The following is a 21,480-nucleotide window of genomic DNA, read 5'->3' as shown; positions in this document are numbered from 1 at the left end:
GTAATTTTTTGTCAAGATAGACACCGAGATACTTCACTCCCGGCGACCATGGGATAAATTGGTCAGCTATTTGGAGTCTGTCGTTCAGAACTGGTTTCCTCCGTGTGAACAGACCTGATATGTGCTGTGTCTGCCAATAGATTTGACACCCAGCCTTACACAGAGAGGGCGCTGCACAACAAGCCGAGCCTCCAGGGACGCGCAGCAATGTTGCGGTCAGAGGTCGCAGAGGGCGCAGACAACATTGACTATGTTATGCTTCCGTTGTATGTCATGCAAATAGTTCCCATGGGAACATCCATCCGCCAAACGTGGATATAAGCGGAAGCGCGGCTCTTGTCCGACAGAGAGTGTTAACAATTAGCTCGACAGAATCAGGACTATCGTCGCGCAGAAGAGCCCAAGCGGTCATTCTACGAGGGGCGTTCAGTAAGTAATGCAACACTCTTTTTTTTATATGAAGATGGTATCTGTTCTTTCGGACATTGTCCAAAAGAACAGATACCATCTTCATATACGTAGTTAAGGCTCACCGGCCATTTGACAATCTTCTGTGCGGATGCACACACATTGCCCGAAATCTTACGGGAATCGGTAAAGCCGCGAGTAATGAGTGTAATGGGCAGGGGCACTACGAATATAGTGCGGGACAATAAGTTGGGAATGTGGGTCTCACGGCAAGCCGAAGTGGCGCCATATCGAAAGACTTGCACCCGGCGAACGGTCTACCCGACGGGAGGCCTTAGTCACACGACATTTACATATAGCTGGATTTTTACCCCGGCACGGTATCTCAGCGTGTTCGGTCAGAGGGTTAGCTGCCCTCTGTAATAAAAAAAACTGAGTGAATGGATCAACAAAGAACTTCAACGGGCGTCAGGTGACGTCCGCCACGAACAGATGCAACGAACTATGAAGAACAAAATGAGATTACCAAAAACAAAAAATGGATAGAGCGTCTTCTATGTAAGCAGGGGGTCCCGGGTTCGAGTTTCGACCGGGGGATACATTTTCAACTGTCCCCGTTGACGTGTATCAGCGCCTATATGCAGCTAAGGGTATTCAATTCATTGTATTGATTTAATTGTAATTTCTTTTTTTCTGAAATCAGGTTGGTTTTACTCATCGTTCCAAAACACCATATTATTCCGCACTCTTTTGACTACACAAGCCCAACACTACGGTCATACGCCCCCTGACTGGGATGGCCTCAACACCAGCATGGTACTACTCTACCGGTTGACGTCGACCCAGTGTCTTGCTTGCCTCCACATCACCCATGTACTTCTTCCCGTAGAATGTATTTTTCATTGGGGCAAACAGATGGAAGTCGGAACGTACGAGATCCGGGCTGTAGGTTGGAACCGAGGAGGCACATACTTTTGACTACCACAACTGAGCACGAGTGCGTCAGCACTACTAACAGAGACGTCTAGTTCAGCAGCGAGGTGTTTGATTGTGATCCGTCGATCACTTCGAATGAGCGTGTCCGCAAGTTCAAACACTGCAGGCTACACAGCTGTGTGCGGCCGCCCAGCTCACGGGTTATCGGACAGGTGTATACAGCCCTTTTCACAGATGCTTTGCCCTGCTACTCACCGTGCTTGTGTTCACTCCAGGTCTCCGTAGACATTCTGCAAGAGCGTATGAATATCTGCGATGCACTGCTCTTCCACCAAGGGAAAAAAAAAGAAAACTCTGTGACAGCTCTTCGCTTCCGTCATAGAGTGGCTGAGTGCCGGGTTCCACTGAATAGGTCAAGAGTCCACTATACGCAGGAGGCGGCTACACGGGTAGCAGGAGCTGTGTAGCGTGGACTGGGTGTCGGGAAAACACAAAAAGGGCTTCAGTCACAAAGGGGGACTGGCCGAACACAGGAAGAACGTAGCTACGGGAACCGTCGGTATAACACTTTTAAATTGTCGTAGCTATGTCGAGAAAGTACCAGAGCTTCAAGCACTAATAGAAAGCACTGATGCTCAAATCGTTGTAGGCACTGAAAGCTGGCTCAAGCCGTAGATAAGTTCAGCTGAACTTTTTGCAAAGAACCTAAGGGTGTTCCGAAAGGATAGGCTAAACACAGTTGGCGGTGGCGTGTTTGTTACTGTTAAAAGTAGTTTATCTTGTCGCGAAATTGATGCAGGATTTGGGATTGACATCATTAAAACAAAGGCGTTTTTTGTTGCAGAAGAATCTTGTCACGAAATTCCAATCACCAACTTTCTCCCCCGAATGCGAGAATATTTTGTTGACACCGACCTACATAGGGAGAAACGAACATCATGATAAAATAAGGGAAATCAGAGCTCGTACGGGAAGATATAGGTGTTCATTCTTTCCGAGCGCTATACGAGATTGTAATAACAGAGAATTGTGAAAGTGGTTCTATGAACCCTCTGCCATGCACTTAAATGTGATCTGCAGAGTATTTATGTAGATGTAGAAACGCACCTCCGTTACAAACGCCATTTTGAAGGCTACATATATTGTCGTTATGTATCGGAAATTCATGAAACTATAGGGTCCAGAGTGGGAATATTCCACATTGTTCTACAACAAATTCATCATTTTTCAACCGAACTTGGCCGAGAAAAAAATATGTTGCATTACTTACTAAATGTACTTCGTATGTGAATTTTTCACCGAACAAGTACATATCGACTTTTGAGATGCTTGGACAGTATTTTTCTTATTCTTTCACTTTTCAGCAGTGTGGGAAAATTTATCGTATAACGGTATGCAAAGTTCCATGTTCGAGCCCCAGTCCCGAACACAGTTGTAATCTGCCAGAACATTAAATCGGGTGACACACTGTTGCAGAGTGAAAATTCATTATCGTTTCTACACAACCTTTGTCAAGAAAATCCGCTATGAATTTTTATTTGGTCGTTCATAAACTCACACATCGTTGGTAGTTCTTTACTTCTAATACTATGTTGTACTTTTTGCATCGCACATTAAATCTCAGAAGCTCTTTATGACCATTTGAAACTGCCTTAAGCGAAGTCACGTTGTATCGGTGTTCCTTCGGCTATGAACACTACTCCATTTGACTGTGATCTCCCCTTCAGTTCGGTTCAGTTCCGTTCATGCCCAGTGAGCGGGAACAGTTGTGATAAGAGGGAAAACTCCCGTGGTCAAACTGTGGTAAGCTCAGAGAACGGATACTACTTTAGTGATTAAGATATGTTCCTTGGAGTGTGTAATATAACACGAATCACAGAAATTCTACGGTAGTCTCATTGCCGTAAATAAATCTATTGAGACCAAACCTGGAATATTCCACAATGTTCATAAAAATTCTGCGTTTTTTAGAGCGAAACGAGTCAAGATAATGTGTCGCATTACTTACTGAACGCCCCTTGTGCTAACTGTATCAGTCATCGCTCACTGGTTCCAGAACTAGACCAGTGTTCAAAGTTAGGTCAGTGCAAGCGAACTTTTATCTATGCTACCATACATCATCTTCACGTCTATACATAATGTATATTTTCTCTTAATAAATTATTGCTCTCCTCCGTGAAAGTGAAGAAGGATTACATTATCTGCTGAATGAAATGAAGAGTATAATTAGTACAAAATATGGATTGAGAGCTAATCGAAGAAAGACGAGAGGAATGAGGAGTATCAGAAATGAGAATAGCGAGAAACTTAATATCAGGATTCGTGGTGACGAAGTAGTTGAAGCTAGAAATTCTACTACCCAGGCAACAAAACAACCAGTAACGGATGGAGTAAAGAGGACATCAAAAGCAGACTAGCAAAGGAAAAATAGGCATTCCTGGCCAAGAGAAGTCTACTAGGAACAAACGCAGGCCTTAATCTGAGGAAGAAATTTCTGCGAATGTACGTTTGGAGCACAACATTGTATGCTAGTGAAACATGGTCCGTGGGAAAACCGGAACAGAAGAGACAAATGGCTGGTTCAAAATGGCTCTGAGCACTATGGGACTCAACTGCTGTGGTCATAAGTCCCCTAGAACTTAGAACTACTTAAACCTAACTGACCTAAGGACAGCACACAACACCCAGCCATCACGAGGCAGAGAAAATCCCTGACCCCGCCGGGAATCGAACCCGGGAACCCGGGCGTGGGAAGCGAGAATGCTACCGCACGACCACGAGATGCGGGCGACAGAAGAGAATCGAAGCATTTGAGATGTGGTGCAACAGACGAATGTTGAAAATTAGGCGGACTGATCAGGTAAGGAATGAGGAAGTTCTGCGCTGAATCGGGGAGGAAAGTAAAATGTGGAAAACACTAAGAAGAAGGGACAAGATGATAGGACATCTGTTAAGACATCAGGGAAGAACTTCCATGGTAGTGGATGGAGCTTTAGACGTCCAAAACTATACATAGATGAAGACGGAGATTAGAATACATCCAGTTAATAATTAAGTTAGAAGTGCTACTCTGAGATGAAGAAGTTGACAGAGGAGAGAAACTCGTGGCAGGCTGCATCAAACCAGTCAGAAGACTGATGACAAAAAAGAAATTGATAATTTGTGTTGCCTGCAATTTTTCTGTACTTTGTCGAAGCCTGCTTGGGTCTGTGACGAGGCTGTGTAGTTGCTGCATCCAAGCAAGCCGCCTCGATAACAATAGCAACATTCGATAGTAGGGGTTTCTCTTACTGCCATATTCATGTTGGACACCAAGTATTTGTGACGAGAACAAAGTACCTAAAACGTGTTATTCTGGACGTTGGACGTTATATTTGTGCGCCTGTGGATAAATTACAATGAAAGGTCCGTATCAATCGAAGTCCTTCATTAATAATAAAATCTAGTATTCCCGTTAATATCAGAGAATTACCTGAAAGCGACCAGTTTAAAGGATATTTTCCGTTCCTTCAGCATTACTTGTCTTGTGCCCGCAACTGGTGCTAACGAGTCCTTCCGTACCCGTTAATGAAGCCTCTGTCGCGTTTCCTGGTAAACGGGGACATAAAAGACAGCCTGGGAGACGACCCACACACACAGAGCTGCAGCTGGCGGCCGCCTATTTGCGTCACCGTTGCCCCCCAGGAAGCGTAAGGGTAAAGCTGACCGGTGTCGTAACTGTGGGGAGGCTGTTAGCTGAAGAAGGCGAGACTGCTGCCCACGCCTTCCTGAGTTCCCAGATGGCGAGATCCGCTGCTTTTTATAGCACACAGTGCCCGCCTCGCTAACTGGCTGGGTGTAGCAGGTGTTTCCTCGCTGTCACTGCACTAATTACACGTTGTCGAAGTAGAGAAAACGATGAGTGGGGTTTATCGCCGTGTCCGCTACTGTCCCTTTCATGATGAACTCAGTACGTAGACAAGTAATCCGAAGAACAAACTACTCGGACAACGACAGACAAACAGTGTCTCTCTTTGAAGCAAATGGCCATTATCGCTGCCATACAGGGTGATTATAATTGAACTTTCGAAACGCTGTAGAAATAACACCACTGGTTAGAATGACGTCAACTTGCGACGGAAGATTATCAGAGAAGGAGGAAAACGTATGGTAGAAGAAAAAAAATAGTGTGAAAACTGATCAATAGATGGCGCTGTATGTGCCAGAATGCGTAAATGAAAATACCTGTCATGCGCACGACCCACCGCAGTTGGTATAAACAAGCTGGGTACGTACACGGCTTTTCCTCCTTTTGCGTCTGTGACGTTCGCCATGACTGTCTGAATGCAGGATCGCGCTCCGCTTGTAAAGCTGTATTACAAGAATTATGACTGTGCACACGTAACTCTGCAGAAGTTCCGGACACTGAAGGGATTGAAAAAAGGCGTTGGTTCGATGCCTGCCGTGGGTCTGGGGAAAAAGATTCGGAAATTCTAAAAGACGGGTTGTTTTGGTGTGCAACCTGGTAGAGAGAGGAAAGGAATTGATTCCATGTCGGTGGAAGCAGTGGCCACTGCTATGCAGGAGGAGACAAGTGGTGGTATGCGAACGTGTAGTGCAAGGAGAACTGCCCGAACATTGGACATACTCGTGACCACTGTGCGTAAAATCCAACAAAATATCCTTCTTTGCTATACATTCAAAATTACCCGTATGCACGAGTTGCTTCCTGTTGACCTGGCAGCAAGAGAGACCTTTGCTTTATTATTTCTTGCTCCCATGAAAGTGGACAGTGATTGGCGGTGGAAGATTTTGTGGACAGACGAATCCCACTTACATCTGACAGGACATGTCAATACGCAGAATTGTCGAATAAGGGCAACGGAAAATCTACAAGAAAATCAACCAGTACCACTTCATCCTGAAAGGGTCACTGTGTGGTGCAGGTTTACAGCGTCATTTATCATAGGGCCATATTTTTCCGACGTGACAGGTGCTTCCGGTCCTGTTACCTGTACCGTCACTGGTAAGCGCTATAAGTGTATTTTACGCTACCACGTCGTTCCAACTCTCCAACAGTGTGGATGTGCGTATGGGACCATTTTTATGCAAGATGGTGCACCTCCGCATATTGCAAATCAGTTAAGTAGCCGCTGAAGCGCCATTTCGGAAATGCAAGAATTATCAGCTACCATTTTTCTACAGCCTCTCTGTCCCGATCACCTGATCTTAATCCTTGTGACTTCTGGCTGTGGGTCTGTCTGAAATATGTTGTGTTCAGTGTCCTGATTACAAATTTAGCTGCATTGAAGGCACGCATTGCGCAACACATTCTGAACGTGAGCCCAGAAGCATTTAGATCAGTTGTGGAACGTGCTGTTTCTGGATTTCAACTTGTTGCAGAGAACGATGGACAGCATATTGAACATGTTTAGTGCCAGTCATACAGAAATTAATAATCCGATTTAATTCTAACTGATGCCTCTTATGCGGCTTTTGGCCCCAGAACAATTATGTGTTTTTTGGCCTCAGGACATTTAAAAACGGATTTTCCCATCCGATATGATATGACCTTGCCGTGGTGGATCATCTTGCGTAACTAACAGTATCACACCTGTACAATCATGCACATTGAGTAGTACAGTTTGTTTAATGTCAAACGTACACCTTAGGCTTTGTTGTATGATTTATTTGTAGTTTGTAGTCGACCACTACTAAATTATGATGCTTACAGCGCCATCTATTGGTACATTTTTCTCCTGCCATACATTTTCCCCCTTCTCCAATACTACTACGATGCAATTTGACGCCGTTCTGACCAGTGGTGTTATTTCTACAGCTGTTTTAAAGTTTAATTATAATCAACCTGTACTTGATATTTTATGCTGTTATTTATGTTGATCGAATAATTTCCTCTCTAGACCATTTTTTTGAAAGACAATATTTGCGCGTACTTACGAAATAGAAGAAACAAGCGAAATTATATTTCAGCGCCTCTGGCGATGCTTGCTTGCCCCACACATGGCTACAGTGGAGCTGCTTTTAATTCCGTAACACCCCAAATTTAGTAATTGCGTTACAGAAGGTTTTCCCTTTTATCTTCACCCATAGCAGGAATATAACAGAATTACACTTGAACCAACAAAATAAGTTTTTTAATATTGCAAGGTTTTCATATGTTTTCTGCCACTGTACATAATTTTACTGAACTGGAACAAACATCAGGTAGTTAATAACATACTTGACTCTGTGTTTAAGTTTATCTGTAAGTCTCTTGCAAGCCTATCAATCGTGCAACATTGGCGCATCCTTATTTGAGACATAGTAGCGAGCATTAGTGTTTTAGAGAAGGAGATTTAATATTTGTGAATTTTGGACAAATTATCTGAAGCACTTCATTACGAAACTAAAAACTTGTTTGTAAAAGTATGTTACTTATTCTATGCATGGAGAAGATTTTTGAAGAAATATTGCAAGCTAACCGATGCAAGCGCAAGAATGAAATGTTGCTTGTCAGAACTATTAACTGAAGAAGATCTTTGACCCTGAGATAACTAATAATATGCATGGTTAGTGTTAATTTGGTCTTTCTGTTTCCATTATGTCACAAGTAGCACAATTAGTTTAAATATTTGTAATTTTTTTAGTAATGATAGAATTTGTTCGAGTCTTCTTTCGTTGAACCGCCTTTTTGACAGGAACGATTTTCTTTAAAGTAAAATCCTCCTCCACCGTTTTTAGTAAAGTTTTGCATAGTTTATCATGTGTGCATTGCACCCTACCCCACACGAAGAAAAAAAAACAGCTTTATTTCAGGGCAGATTTCAATTCGCATTCTCTTGAGATGAGGAAATAGTTTGTAGTCAGAATTACCAGATGATGTGCTAAGCAAGCAGGTTAATTCACAGTGATCAGTACAGGTAATCTGCAACAGTTATTTTTCTTCAGAGCAGAGCAGTATTTCATTTTTATGGACATTTCAAGTCAGAAACTACATATCATATCACGTAACTTAGTAATGTACTTCAGGATTGAGTTTCAGTTAAATAATTTTCACTGAGTACACCATTAGTTACTTTTGGAACTTATTTAGATTAGTTTTCATTATTTCAAATTCAGTACCTCAGTAATCTGCTCCAGATGCTGCAGATACCGTGTTGAGCTGAAAGTGGTAACCAAAGTACGGAGAAATACTTTTCGGGGCTCTGTTGCATAGCAATCAGATTGCTTTCACTTCTGAGAAATGTCCAGGTACTACTACATCTACATCTACATTTATACTCCGCAAGCCACCCAACGGTGTGTGGCGGAGGGCACTGTCATTACCTCCCTTTCCTGTTCCAGTCGCGTATGGTTCGCGGGAAGAACGACTGTCTGAAAGCCTCCGTGCGCGCTCTAATCTCTCTAATTTTACATTTGTGATCTCCTCGGGAGGTATAAGTAGGGGGAAGCAATATATTCGATACCTCATCCAGAAACGCACCCTCTCGAAACCTGGCGAGCAAGCTAACCGCGATGCAGAGCGCCTCTCTTGCAGAATCTGCCACTTGAGTTTGTTAAACATCTCCGTAACGCTATCACGGTTACCAAATAACCCTGTGACGAAACGCGCCGCTCTTCTTTGGATCTTCTCTATCTCCTCCGTCAACCCGATCTGGTACGGATCCCACACTGATGAGCAATACGCAAGTATAGGTCGAACGAGTGTTTTGTAAGACACCTCCTTTGTTGATGGACTACATTTTCTAAGGACTCTCCCCATGAATCTCAACCTTGTACCTGCCTTACCAACAATTAATTTTATATGATCATTCCACTTCAAATCGTTCCGCACGCATACTCCCAGATATTTTACAGAAGTAACTGCTACCAGTGTTTGTTCCGCTATCATATAATCATACAATAAAGGATCCTTCTTTCTATGTATTCGCAATACATTACATTTGTCTATGTTAAGGGTCAGTTGCCACTCCCTGCACCAAGTGCCTATCCGCTGCAGATCTTCCTGCATTTCGCTACAATTTTCTAATGATGCAACTTCTCTGTATACTACAGCATCATCCGCGAAAAGCCGTATGGGACTTCCGACACTATCTACTAGGTCATTTATACATATAGTGAAAAGCAATGGTCCCATAACACTCCCCTGTGGCACGCCAGAAGTTACTTTAACGTCTGTAGACGTCTCTCCATTGATAACAACATGCTGTGTTCTGTTTGCTAAAAACTCTTCAATCCAGCCACACAGCTGGTCTGGTATTCCGTAGGCTCTTACTTTGTTTATCAGGCGACAGTGCGGAACTGTATCGAACGCCTTCCGGAAGTCAAGAAAAATAGCATCTACCTGGGAGCCTGTATCTAATATTTTCTGGGTCTCATGAACAAATAAAGCGAGTTGGGTCTCACACGATCGCTGTTTCCGGAATCCATGTTGATTCCCACATAGTAGATTCTGGGTTTCCAAAAACGACATGATACTCGAGCAAAAAACATGTTCTAAAATTCTACAACAGATCGACGTCAGAGATATAGGTCTATCGTTTTGCGCATCTGCTCGACGACCCTTCTTGAAGACTGGGACTACCTGTGCTCCTTTCCAATCATTTGGAACCTTCCGTTCCTCTAGAGACTTGCGGTACACGGCTGTTAGAAGGGGGGCAAGTTCTTTCGCGTACTCTGTGTAGAATCGAATTGGTATCCCGCATGGGACTTCTTTTTCGAAGAAAACATCGAACTATTTCACTAGAACTGAACGCTCCCGTCGGAATTGTTCTCAAGTTGGTATTTATTATTATATCACAATAAAAGCGTACCCTTGGTGTAGAATATCATGTACCTTCTTGAAATGAACAATATTTTATTGTTCTATGAACTGATTTCCTTCCACATGGACATATATTTTACAATGTGAATCAAAACTCGCAGTGGCGTCGGTTTTTACATTACAAGAATGGCTCTCTTCCTGTAAAAATTACTCTTAGCAAGGAAAAAAGCTCTATATCCTAAGAATAATTATATGAGCGCTGAACGCCACAGAGTAATAAACATTATCTTTCTCTCTCTCTCTCTCTCTCTCTCTCTCTCTCTCTCTCTCGCTCTCTCGCACTGTCACAGCAAGTTACGCTGCATGATACATCATGTGGACGAACGTTTTTGGGCAAAAACAAAGAGGTGCGTTCACACAACACTGTATCGGTATTTGTTTATGACGCTGTATTAATGTCCACTATATTTCTTACGATACTTTGGTATGAGTGAATGACTATCAAAAGGGTAATTATAGATTTGGGTGCATATACCGCTGACAAAGCCTGTGCTTCTTGAAAATTGCTGATGCAGCTTATATGCGTAGCTTACTTCCTTGCTTTTATTCATTTGTCGAGGATGGCATGAGATGTGATCAGAAACGTTTTTCATCATCACTCAAAGCTTCTGCCACACACCTTGGGATGTCTCAAACGGGTAATCTAGCCATTCGGCCAAGCTCCACAAAGGAAAACCAAGGAAAACCTCGGGATAGATTTGCCATCCTCGTATTTCTCATTTGCAAAGAAAATTAATTGAATTGCAATGGAAATAAAGTATTTACAATACGGATTTTTTTAATGAATTTAAACACTGTTCACAAAAGAAACACAACACTGTTAATCTTCCGTCATGAGGTGAACCGTTGACGCATTGGTTTACGTCCATCTACGATTCCCTTTTATCTGTCATCTCCGGGTAACTGATTGAATTCTATTCCCATTTCACCGTACCCTCGTGGGTATTATGGTTTTGCGCATATGGTTAACGTGAAAATAAGAGTCAGTGTAAGTTCCGTGGAGAAGGTGTTTGACCTATGCTGAGCTGAAATAGAATCTAATCTAAAGTTCTTTCTGATTCTCTGTCATGAATTCGAAGTATTCGGAAGTCGTAAGGTGTTCTTCATTTCTATCAACAAGCATGTAATGCACTATACACTAATCCAACTGGTGATGCCGCCTCAACTAATGCTCGTCATCTTTCAGATGGACTTTAACACTTGTTTATGTGCTCGTAACTGCTCGGCATTCGCTCAGTTGGTAACTTCGCGAGCAACAATTGACATAACATAATTTACATAGACAGGTATTTTACAGCAATAGTACAATTATAAAGACAATGTCCATCACAAAAGATTGAAACAAAGAAATAGGCGGTCTTTTTTCTTTTTTCTTTTTTTAACTGAGAACGGGTTACCCCTTCCGAACAGCATGACTTCAGCTCAGCGAGTAAAAAAAAAAATACAAACATACACTGACATTGTCAAATTGACATAAGAAAAAATATTTGCCATAGACCACATTCATTTGAGTCACTAACATTGTGAAACCTGATTGAAGTTACTATCAACTAAATAAAAAAAATTGAAAGGAATCATTCATGCTATAGCTAAATTCCCTGCATACTGAAAAGAAAACTTATCTCTACAGTGGAAAACAAATACATAATGTCTGGATATTTCTCGTATATTATGCCTGAAAAGAAAAACTAACTGCTAAATTGCAAAAAGAAAGAAACTATCCTAAGTATGATTCATTGGTTTAATGAAAATTTTCTAATCAATATTATTTGATAAGAATAGTATCTTCTATCTTCAGAATCTTCAGTTTTCATGAAATTCCTTTAACAAGTGATGAGGATACATTCCTTTCACCTTTCCATTCTTCACATCCTTCAAAACATAAGTTCCTGGATGGGGTATTTTGGTAATCACAAATGGTCCTTGATACAATAATTGCCATTTTGTGTTCTTCCTCTGTATAAGTGAAGCCTTAGGATGAGTTTTTACTAAAACTTGGTCTTTCACTTTATATGTTTTTATTTTTCCAAGTCGATTGTCGAAATACATTTTCCTTTTCCCTGCCTTGTCCATTATATTGAGTAAGGATTGTTGTACTTTATTTTGTAAGTCCATTTTGTTAATAGCTACTTTACGAATTGGTCGAATCCAGTCATTCTGCTCCTGTTTTCCAAACATCAGTTCGTATGGGGTGTATTCTGTCGTAGTATGTGGCATATTGTTTACAATTTCCTGAAAATCGTCCAGATAATCGATCCATTTGGGTTGCTGGTTGTAACAATATGTTCTCATGAACCGGTTTAATTCACGAAAAATTCGTTCCACAGGATTCGCAGGAGGGTGGTACACTGATGTTAGAATTTGTTTTATACCACAACTGCTTAATGTTTGCCTCCAACGAAATCCAGTGAACATTGACCCATTGTCAGAAAGAATAGCCTCTGGTTTGCCTACCTTGACTATATAATCCTTGACCAGCTTTTTGGCTATGGATGCACCAGTAGCTGATTTTAACGGATAAAGTTTGACGTACTTTGTGAATATATCAAGAAAAGCTACAATATATTTGCATCCTCCTCTTGATGATGGTAGAGGACCACAGACGTCGACCGAAATGATTGACAGCGGTTTACTGGGTATAATAGGGTGTAGGAAATCTTTCACACAAAAATTTCCTGGTTTGGCTAGCTGACAAATTTTTCGTATCCTTAACTGTCTGTATACTTTCCTGCGAACATTTGGAAAGTAGCAGTATGCTTGAATCTTCCGAGCACACTTTAATACTCCAAAATGTCCCCAAGTGATGTGCGTGTACAAAACTAAGTCATTGTCATTCTTCTCGGGAATACCCACCTTCCAATTATCTGAATCAAGATGCTCTTTGAATAATAAGACGTCGTCCTCAACTTTGTACAGTCTCTTCAGATCACCGTTTCCAGGCTTTGCTAAAGTTTCCTTTATTGAATGTCAACGAGGATCTTCATTCTGTAGTTTTCCCATGTTCTTACACATGTCAAGAAAATGTTTCCTGTATATTCTATCAGTCATTACAAGAACTTTAAATTCGGATGGAATGTCCGTGAAGTTGATAGTTGACAAATCTCCATCTGGCATTCTAGACAGTGCATCGGTGATTAAATTATCCTGTCCGCTTATGTATTTAATTTCAAACAAACTCTTGGAGTGAGAGCGTCCGTCTTGCTAGTCTTGGATGTAATAATTTACATGTTCGCAAGAAACTTAACGCTTTGTGGTCACAGTATACTGTTGTCTTCACTCCGTATAAGTAATAGTAAAATTTCTTAAATGACAAGACTACGGCCAATGCTTCCTTTTCGGTAGTCGTATATGTTCTTTCACGAGCGGTTAACAGTCGGCTAGCAAAAGCTATTGGACAGAAAGTTGATTTTGTATCTATCATCTTTACTTGGAAGAGGCATGAATCTAATCCAATTTCCGAAGCATATGCCATTATACCGATCTCTTGGCTCATATCTGGATGATATAATATTTGTGAATTGTTTTATTGCTTCAAATGCATTCTGGCATTGTTGCGTCCAAGCTGTACAACGGTTCTGCATTAATAGAGTGGTCGTGAATGAAACGCCTGAAAAAAAGAGACAACTCCAGGAAGCTCTTTAAATGCCTTTCTGTTGTTGGGACTGCAAAGTTTTTGATTGCCTTTAGTCTCTCGGTGTCCGGTAAGATGCCTTTTGCACTTATAAGATGACCGAGAAATTTGATTTCATCTCGAGCAAATTGGGACTTTTGCAGATTTGCGGTTTGCCTGCTTCCTTGAAACGTTCTAACACTCTTCTCAATAAATCAACGAGCTCCTACCATGTGGTCATAGCTAAGAGCATGTCGTCCACAAACAAAGTTAAATTGCTTCGAAGTGCAGGTCCCAATGCGTAATCTAAAGCATTTATAAAAACTCCAGAGCTCACGTTTATCCGGAAAGGTAAAACCTTAAATTGATAGCTTCTACCTGCATGTACAAACGCGGCGTATTTTTTGATGGTTCGTCTAGTGCCACCTGCCAAAATGAACTTTTCAGATCAATATTTGTTATGTATTTTATCCCCTCGAACTTTTGAATTAACTCATCGGTATTTTCCGGATGAGCTCGCACGGGCACGATATTCTTATTTATCTGACGTGCGTCTAGCACGAGACGAACTTTTCCTCCTTTTTTCGGGACAACATGAAGCGGACTACAGTATGGACTCTCCGAAGTTTCGATCAGACCCCATTCAAGCATCAGTTGGATTTCCGCATCAACTGCCTTTCGTTGGTGCCACGGTACTAGATAAAAAATACGGCAGAAAACTTGGTATGGACTCACATCTAAAACGGCATCTGTATCCCTTGATTACACCAGGTTTTTCTTGAAAGACTTCATGATATTCCTGTAGAAGATCATATAATTGCTTTCTTTGATGTTGCAAATATTCAGGTTCCTGCACCTTTTCGTAGACCATATCTTCAGGTTTTAAGATTGGTTGCAAGTAATTAATTTGGTAATACCGTGCAGGTTTGCTATGTATCCACTTTATTTGCAGCTTTCGTCCCTCTCAATACTTTCCATGGGTACTATATTCCCTGGGAAGATTCACTTGATGTTTCTGATCCATTATTGTAAAACTGGCACGGCCTAGAGAAAAATCTATATGCCAATTTCCCTCTCTAAATTCATCTATACCCAGGATACAGTCCTCAATCAATTTTTCTATTGCAAGTAACGTGCAATTTATAACTACATTTCCTATATCTAACTGAAGTTGAGTCTGTACTTTAACCTGAGAAGACTTATGACCAGTAGGGCCTACAATTCCACAACATTGAACAGGAAAAATCTGTGGATTCGCTTTCTGAAGTATTCTTTGAAATAACTTCTCAGAAACGACATTTACTGCTGCTCCTGTATCTAAAGTAACTTGCACAGTAATGCCTTCAATTGCCGCCTGAATTTTCGCAATAGGTTCAGTGATGTGTTCCTCTTGACAACGCATCATATCCTGCTGAAGTTCTTCTATTAATAATCTGCCATCATTATACCGAAAAAAATTGACGCTTGAATTTTCGCCCCTCAAAACTTCTTCGACGCACCGTCGGGGCTTATGACAGTCGAGTTCAGTTTGACGATTGTCCATTACTACTAGATGTCTGCTCCGTTACGTCAGTTATTATTGGTGGTTGATTTCTCCATTCTTGATAATTTGTTTGTGGTTGACTACGTGAATATCCACCAATACATGGATATTGTTGCATGGATTCGGTTTCACTGGTTTCATCAGGAATAATGTCTGCTTTTGATAAACTGCAAGTAGTATGTGCCCCTCTAGTATTAACTAGACCCTGCTGGGATGCTTTCTTCCAGTATTTGTGCAAGAAAGCGCGTTCAAATTGGTCATAATCTTGACACCAATCGGATGCTTCCGACGCCCACATCGATCCATCTCCATGTATGAATCCTGCAACGTACATAATTTTTTGTTGCTCAGTCCACATCCGTGGCAATATCCCTCTAAATTGCTTGATAAATACCACGAGATTGATCGACTTCCTTTCGGGAATAAATATCTGGAATTGAAGCTATTTAAAAATTTTTCTTCATTCATAGTCACAGGTGTATTCTGGTGGCTACTTCGCGGTGAATGATAATCTCGATAATTTGTTTCAGGTTGATTACGTGAATATGCACCAATACATGGATATTGTTGCATGGATTCGGTTTCACTGGTTTCATCAGGAATAATGTCTGCTTTTGATAAAGTGGGAGTAGAATGTGCCCCTCTAGTATTAACTGGACCCTGCTGGGATGCTTCTAATGTATTTTCTATCTTTGCTTTCCAAGCAGGAAATTCATCTCCTATATTCTCCTTAATCTCTTTAACTTCTGCTTTAAGTTGTTCTTGTGCAGTTTCGTTGTTAACTTGCACGTTAGAAACCATTTCTTTCAAGGTTTGGTCAACATAATTTCGCACTGTCTCGGTTTGCTCTTTCGCCCAATCTTCAATGTCCTTAGAGAATGCGATCTTATGTTTATTGAAAAGTTTCTCTATGTGTTTCTAGCCTTCCAGACTGAGAGCATCTATCCTCTGAGTAAGCTCAATGACAGCTTGCTCGTTATCGTGCTTAATTGTATTCACGTCCTGCGTAATAGTGTTCAGTACATGAATAACTTCTTGCACTTGATGATTTAGTGTATCTTGTCGACATACGATGTCTTTGTATTTGGTTGTTAATTCCTGATACTGTTGTTCTTGTGTAACTATGAGTTGTGCCTGACTGGCAATCAAGTGACTCTGCTTTGTTTCCAAACTTTGGAATTTTTCAGTAATCTTATCATTTATTTCTTTTAGTTTATTAGATTGCTCCTGAGCCAAATTAAATTGCGCTCTCTCCAATACTTGGAATCTACGATTCATGTCGTTTGCAAACGTGGATTGTGCCGTTGCAAGATTAGATTGTTTGGTTTCCAATGCCTGGAATCTACGGTTCATGTCATTTGCAAACGTGGATTGTGCCGTTACAAGATTAGATTGCGTGGTTTCCAATGCCTGGAATCTACGATTCATGTCCTTTGCAAACGCGGATTGCGTAGTTTCCAATGCTTTAATCCCTTGTGTTATGACAGTCAAACTTAACATCAGCTGGGATAACAAATCGGTATTCTCAGCAATTGACGATTGCACTGGGCTTAATGAGGATTGTACCGACACATTTTTCGGTACAGTCATTTCATTTTCGCACGCGTCTGTTTCAGAGATGAAATTCATGTTGTTTGTTGGTTTCTGCATATTTCTCTGGACTTCATTCGACATATGAATGTCGGAACTAGCAACCGTCTGTGTCGACGGCGTGAGTGCATTAATTACTGCTGGTTGCTCAGCCGTAATCGACATATCGCTAACTATGCCGGTATGAAATTCTGTGGCACTAGTTGACAATGGAGTCACACTATTTAATTCATTTTGTGGCATTGTGATGCGTGCTTGCTTATTGGCTTTGAACATAGATCTAGTTATCACCATGTAAAGAGACAATTGACAGTTTCTCCACTAAATAAGTCCTACAAAAATGACTATTAAATTTTACACAGGCAAAAAAAGTTAATTTCCTATTGCTGTTAATGTACACTTTACAATGTGACACAAACGCAGTACATAGATAACACAAAGTATTGTCTTACTATATCTACTGAAATACTGGAATTCTAGTAAAAGTAATGTAGCAACACTTTTTATACTTAGAAAATCAATACGTCAAAGGTCACTACAATGCATAAATGCTCAAGAAAGCTAGTAATTGAAATGTTCTGGCCTTTTTGAAGTTTCTGTTCGGCTGCTGGGACGGCGTACTCGTTCTCTTCACAAGATACTCCCGCACGTACCGTTAGCATGAAACATACAAAGGACCATAATGTAGTTACTCTATAAAACTAGACATATATACACACAATGAAACATTAATTACTAAATTACTAACATAGTTATATTTCATGTTCACTATGAGTGTTGTATCAGGATTGTGTCCTGTCATGGTCGCCATATATAAAGCCCCCTTTGAAAAAAATAAATTTTGTTTACTGCTACTACTAGGCTAATCACTGTTTAGCTCTACAGGACCTTTATACTGAAATGTTTCCCACACCACCTTGTATTGTCTTTTTATGTGTGTGAGTACCTGTATGTTCACTGTTGTGGGTAAATACATATAGCGTACACAGGGCGATGTGTGAAACTGATAGCGATTACACGTTTCCACTGTTTTAGAAATCTGCTCCAGATGCTGCAGATACCGTGTTGAGCTGAAAGTGGTAACCAAAGTACGGAGAAATATTCTTCGGGGCTCTGTTGCATAGCAATCAGATTGCTTTCAGTTCTGAGAAATGTCCAGGTACTACTGTGGATTTGAATGATCCATGAAGTGACTTCTTTCCCGAAGAAAACATCGAACTATTTCACTAGAACTGAACGCTCTCGTCGGAACGGTTCTCAAGTTGGTATTTATTATTATATCACAATAGAAGTGTACGCTGGGTGTAGAATATCACGTACCTTCTTGAAATGAACAATATTTTATTGTTCTATTAACTGATTTCCTTCCACATAGACATATATTTTACAATGTGAATCAAAAACTCTCAATGGCGTCGGTTTTTACATCACAAGAACGGCTCTCTTCTTGTAAAAATTACTCTTGACAAGAACAAAAGCTCTGTATCCTAAGAATAATTATGTGAGCGCTGACCGCCACAAGGTAATAAACGATATCTTTGTCTCTCTCTCTGTCGCACTGTCACAGCAAGTTACGCTGCATGATACATCATACAACCAAAAGTAAATATTGATCGGCACTTAAACACGATAGCTGAAGCACATGGTCCACGAGAAGAGAGGTTTTGAAAAAAGAAAATTCAGTATTTTCGTTTACAGACTATTTTTATAGAAAATTTACAACATTTAACACCAATTTTCATGTCAACGTTACCACAAAGTCGTGTATATTCAAGGCATCTATTTCTATCCCGCCGGCCGTTGATATGGCAATAACACAAGCTAACACACAACGAACGTCAAACTGGCGTGAAAATGAAATGTGCGTATGGCATTAGTGGCCAGGAGTCACATCTAAGATGTACGACCGGATAATGCAAATCTTATTTATGTGACACCACTTCGGCAACTTGTGCATCGATGAAGATGAAATTATGGAAAGGACAAAACACGTGACCAGGAATCGAAACTGGAACCCCATATTGAGAGGCGCCAACACTAACCACAGTACCATGAGCCTCTGAGAGCTGGCATGCAGTTTACCCATACTTGCGCAAAGCAGATAGGAGCAGGTTCTGTGTACAGGTTGAATCACCTAAAACTTGCACCGAAAATATTGAGGAAATGGAAAGTGTTATTGATGTGAGGTCTTAAAGTACGGTTAATTAGAATGTCAGTGGTGTTTGTTGCAGGATTCTAATGCGAGACGTTTACATGATAACGTATTTCGTACAGTTCCCACGCCAACACATGTACAACACCTGTGCTAGCAAACACTAAAGAACAACTCAAGTACATACACTAGTTATGTCGATTCTGACTAGTAACGAGGTAACTGACCATCACAGGTTGTGTTCGAAATGACCACCCGCAGCGACAATGCGCTCTTCCATTCTGGTATGCAACGCCTGCTGCACATTTGCTGGCATTTCAGCGGAGATGTCTGAGCAGGCTGCAGTAATATGTCGTTGCATATCTTCGGGTGTAGTTGGTACGTCGTTGCAGACAGCGTCTTCCACTTTTCGCCTCAGAAAAAAAGTCTATAGGCGTTAAACCGGGAGAACGGCCGGCCAAAATACAGGTCCTCTGCATCTAATCCACCGGTTAGAAAACAATGCTATAGTACTGCACTATGGGCTCGACAGCAATCATGGTGGTACCACAGGTTCCTCCTAGTCTGCAAAGAAACGTCTTCTAGCATTCGTGGAAGATGGTCTGTAACGAGGATGCGATACTTGGACGCGTTCAGTACTTCGCCCTTGAAACACATGCCTATGAGCTGATGGTTCACTATCCGAAAACACACGTGTAGACTCCCGAGGTGCTGACGTTCCACCTGACGAAGCCAACTGGGATTGTCAGTAAACCAACAGTGCATGTTTCGGCGGTTTATCTGGCCATGATTGGTAAATGTGCTTCATAGCCAAACAAGATACCCGTCTTAAAGTCCATGTACGGAAGTTAATACGATTCTCATAATTGTTACCACGCAACTCTTGACGGAGAGAGATGTGTTAGGAATGGAACCTACGTCGATGAAGAATGCATAGGGCACTTAGCTGATTCATGTCACTTAATCGTGAGATTGCACGGGAGCTTAAGTGCGGATCAACTGCAACGGCAGGGAGGACATTAATTTCCTCCTGCTCTGTCGTCACTTGTTTCCTTCTGTTACGTTGCCTAGGTGTCACACTACCACCTTTACGTAACTGGTTGAAGAGGCTGATAAATAATTGCCAACATGTTTAACGTCTATTGGGATGTATTGCCGCATACACCGTACAAATACGAACTGCATTCTTCCTACACTCTCCATAAACCACGAGCATGTCGACTTTTTCTACCTTGGGTAAATCCCATCGTCCACTCACGACCTACTGCTTGGACAGAACTCCCTGGCAAGTCGCAATTCAGTCAAGTAAGACACAAGCACACTGTAAGCAAACATCACAACGTCGTACCTAGCATCGACGCTGGTTTGATGGCAGAAACAACTGTCAGTGTGGAATCTTTTCAAAAGACGATATGTCGTAAACGACTCGCACTAGCATCCTGTAACAAACACCACTGACATTCTGATTTACCCTACTATTAGTTTGTTGATGTCAATAGGCGTTGTTTCATCGAAAGAAGTGTATGTTGGCACAAAAAATACACTTTCGAAGTATAATTACAATCCGTTTATTGGCTAACAACAGGAGCCTCTGACTACCAATCCATTCTGCGGAATCTGCACATCAAGAGCACTTTCCATTTCTTCGGTATTTGCGGTGCAAGTCTTACGTGATTTACCCTGTATAAGGAAAGATTAAGGAGCAGGTTTCTCATACAGACATCACTTCTGAAATTTATTTCTTGTGAGACGATAGTGTTATGCTTAGTGTAAGAACCCAAACGTATATTGGTGTGTCTTGTACTTCAAAAGACGAAATTCTGTCAGGATCGTAAAAGAAATTAAAATCATTAGCATTTGCTTTTCAATTAGTCTCTTTTCCTTTCAGAATATCCAGAAACAATACCCATGTACTCTACATCAAAATGGGGATAATTATTATTTAATAAATTTCTCTGACTACCGCTGCTTCGATTTCAATGTTAAAATGCCCCTCAACAGTTATTTACTGATTTGATGATTTTATATCATACTATGGTTAAACAATTTCCTTTCATTTCAAGTGAAGCTATATGGTTGCAGAGACTTTTACAAGTCTCAAATGTCTATTAGACCAAAGCGATGAACGAAAATTTGTACCAAAGCCAGGATTTGAACCTATGTCTCCTGCTCACTAGGCAGATGCGCTAACCACTACGCCACCCTGGCACACCGGCTTTGCACAACTGCATTTCCTATCCTAGAACGCTTCTCTCCTCAATCCAAATTCCCATTCACGCCTCAGCACGCTGGGTATTCCCTCTAAACTCGAACAGCATTGCAGAAATTTCCGACTCAGCATCGAACGATACGGGGCATCCAGCCTGAAACCCAAGCATATGTGCTTTTCTTTCATTTATAAATATCGTTGAACTTTTATGAGATATGTGAGTACAAAC

At 41.1% G+C, this 21,480-nt stretch overlaps 1 non-coding gene across 1 annotated transcript; it reads right to left on the bottom strand.

Annotated features, from left to right (window-relative positions):
• Positions 1–21,178: 21,178 nt before the first annotated feature.
• Positions 21,179–21,250, bottom strand: Trnat-agu. Its single transcript has one exon. It is a non-coding gene; the product is annotated as a tRNA-Thr (tRNA).
• Between the last annotated feature and the right edge of the window lie 230 nt (positions 21,251–21,480).

This window comes from Schistocerca piceifrons, chromosome 3 (assembly GCF_021461385.2).
Source record: "Schistocerca piceifrons isolate TAMUIC-IGC-003096 chromosome 3, iqSchPice1.1, whole genome shotgun sequence".
In the NCBI taxonomy this organism is placed as follows: Eukaryota; Metazoa; Arthropoda; class Insecta; order Orthoptera; family Acrididae; genus Schistocerca; species Schistocerca piceifrons.
This window is presented reverse-complemented; position numbering and strand designations above follow the sequence as displayed.